A 3,055-nucleotide genomic window follows, 5' to 3' on the forward strand; every position below is an offset into this window, starting at 1 on the left:
GATTCAGTAGTTCAAGTTATGAAAAGATATAGCGAGATTTGGGCCAGTACTAAAGGAAGAACAGAGGATGAGATATGTAACTACGTAAGCGAACATTGCACATTATTTCAGAAGATATCTAAAACAATGAATTGAAGAGACAAGTACAAAACATACCTCGACTTCATCTGATTGCTTATCGTTGATATATGACGGCTGGTTTGAGGTATATTTAAAGCATTGTATCTTATGTAAAATTTGAATTTACATGAAAGCCAAAACAATGCAGCTTAATAAAACAGTTTTGTTGTCCTTTTTTGTTGTTTTTGTTGTATTTTTAGTTGGGTTTTTTTTTCTTTCACTTAAATTTTCGATCTAAAATGATATATGCTCACAGCGGATTGTAAGATAACTTCGTTCGTTTCTTTCCAATATTTGAATTAACATGAAAAATATTTTTATCGTAAAGTTTTGTTTTGTTTTTGTTTTGTTTTGGGGGTTTTTTGGGGGGTTTTTTTTTGTAGTTCTGCTCTTCCTCTACAACTTTTTATCGTTCTTGAAATCTGAATATATTCTCTTCTTTTCAAATATGGAGTGTCGAGTCGTAAAAGAGTAACTTTTTTGTCACCTACTTCTCTTCGCTTTTAATAAAGGTTCCACACCTGCTAAAGACGCTCGAGACATTTGTGCTTCTGTGAGACGATGGCGCTATTACTGAATGAATTGCACAGAAATGGTTTTTCACGCTGCTTAAAGGAGAAACTCAACCACACAAACTCTCCTCATTCCAGACGACCTGCTCGGTTCAATAAGGATCGATTGAACGAGCTCATCCACGAAGATCTGCACCAATCCACAAGGGAGTTGGCCCAGCAGATGGGATGCTTTCTTGATACTGTCACCCGTCACCTTCACTCGATGGGTAAGCCTCAAAAATTCGCTGCGTGGATGCCACACACTCTGAGCGAAAGCGACAAGTTCCAGCGCTCCTTTATCGCCACCACTTTTCTCGTTTGAAACATGGCTACTCGTGGATACAGAGATTTTTCTTTTTACCAGATCGTCATCGGCGACGAAAGGTAATGTCTTTACATCATTACAAAACAGTGGAAAGAATGGTTGTGTCCCGACAAGCAAACAAAACGTCGAAGCAATCTAGAGCTGCATCCACACGAGATAACGATCTGCATTTGGTGAGATTGAGAAGGACTAATCCACTACGAAATGTTTCAAAACAATCACATAGTCAATGCAGAGCTTTATGTTCAGCATATGTACTGACTCAACGAGGTAATTCACTGAAACGACCCGACAGGTTACTAGTCGTGTTTTTTGAACATGTCAACGATCACCCCAATGTCGCTAATTTCACCAAAAGTGCTATTCAAGAACTCGGTTAGAAAGTTCTACTGCACCCACGACATTCTCCTGATAAAACGCCTTTAGATTACCATCTTTATTGGTCGATCTCTCTCCAGCAATCTACGAGGAGTTTCGTTCAACACCAATGTGGAGCTGAAAATGTGGCTCCATAAATTCCTCGAGTCAAGACCGATGCTTTTTACTATCAAGCTTTGACAAACTAGTGGAACGTTGGCAAAAAGTCCTGAACAATGAAGGAGAATATGTTGCTGCATTGTTAAAGCTGTTGACGAAAAATAAGGAAAAAAAACAAACGAATTTAACTGACAACCCCTCATCTTATAGATTATTAATTTATACAATAAAATATAGTCCCCTTGCAGCCGATTTAACCAATCGGTTTCGACTGCGAGAATTTGGTAAAATTATATCGTCACTCATCAAAAATGCTTGTAGGAAAAATATGGTGCGGGGGTCTTTGCAACTGGCGGTCAGAAAGTATCACATTAAGGCTGTGAGCTGGCAGAAAGGTTAACACACCGGGCGAAGTACTTAGCGGTATTTCGTCTGCCGTTACGTTCTGAGTTCAAATTCCGCCGAGGTCGACTTTGCCTTTCATCCTTTCGGGGTCGATAAATTAAGTACCAGTTCCGCACTGGGGTCGATGTAATCGACTTAATACCTTTGTCTGTCCTTGTTTGTCCCCTCTATGTTTAGCCCCTTGTGGGCAGTAAAGAAATAAGAAAGTATCACATCTAATTTAAGGACGTCGTAAAAATTTAGAACGAAAAAATCGTGGGAGAAAACGGCACAAAATTTTTTATTAGATGTGCCTCGACTTGGGATCAGATTAGAAAGGGCCACTACAGTGTATAAGCAAATGCCTGTAGAGTGGGGCTGGGGTGTGGTAAGGATAGGGTAAAATTAATTATGGGGGAAAGAGAGGGAGGATTAACTTAAATATTATGTGTGGTCGTGTAGACGCGTACATATGCGCGTGCGTACGTGTGGCTGTGTGCGTTTACATGCAATAAAGTTAGCTGTCGCAAACATTTTGTCAAAACCTCAGATTGCGGTGAAGGAGAAATACCGTTGGTGGAAGTTCTGACGTTTATATTCACGATGTGGTCCGCAAGTATCATAGAACATAACTGCGCTCATAAGGACAGGATCGGAAAATTTCACTTTTACTATTCAGGTAGATGTCCAGGCCCTATGACAAACTAGCCACGTATACCATTCTATCATGAGTGTTCTAAGTTTCATCATCAGCCACGATACCATTGTATTGTAACACAATTTTGGCCATGATTTCCATAGAACGCTCGTTGTTCATCCTTTCGTGAGTTGGTTCGTTAAAAACCAGTTATGACGAAAAAATTATTTTTTAAATTTATCTACATATGAGAGTAATTTATTTTTCTTTTGACCTATCTGTCGCAACTGAGGTAGGTTTGCTATGCGGCAAACAAGGAATACACTCGCTTGCCTAAAACTCTTTCTACGGTCAGCTTAGTACCAGACACCAAGGCCGCCCACTGCTCCATTGTAGCAACACTCTAAAGAACTGTTTGAAAACTTACAAGATAAGCCTGAGGGTGTGGGAATCGGAAGCACTGAAGCTCAGTGGAGAAGTTCTTTCTATCAAACCATCTCCGTCTTTGAAGCAACCAGGATCAACACCCGGAGGAAGAAAAGAGGCCAGCATTGGGCC

Source organism: Octopus bimaculoides, chromosome 1 (assembly GCF_001194135.2).
Source record: "Octopus bimaculoides isolate UCB-OBI-ISO-001 chromosome 1, ASM119413v2, whole genome shotgun sequence".
NCBI lineage: Eukaryota > Metazoa > Mollusca > Cephalopoda > Octopoda > Octopodidae > Octopus > Octopus bimaculoides.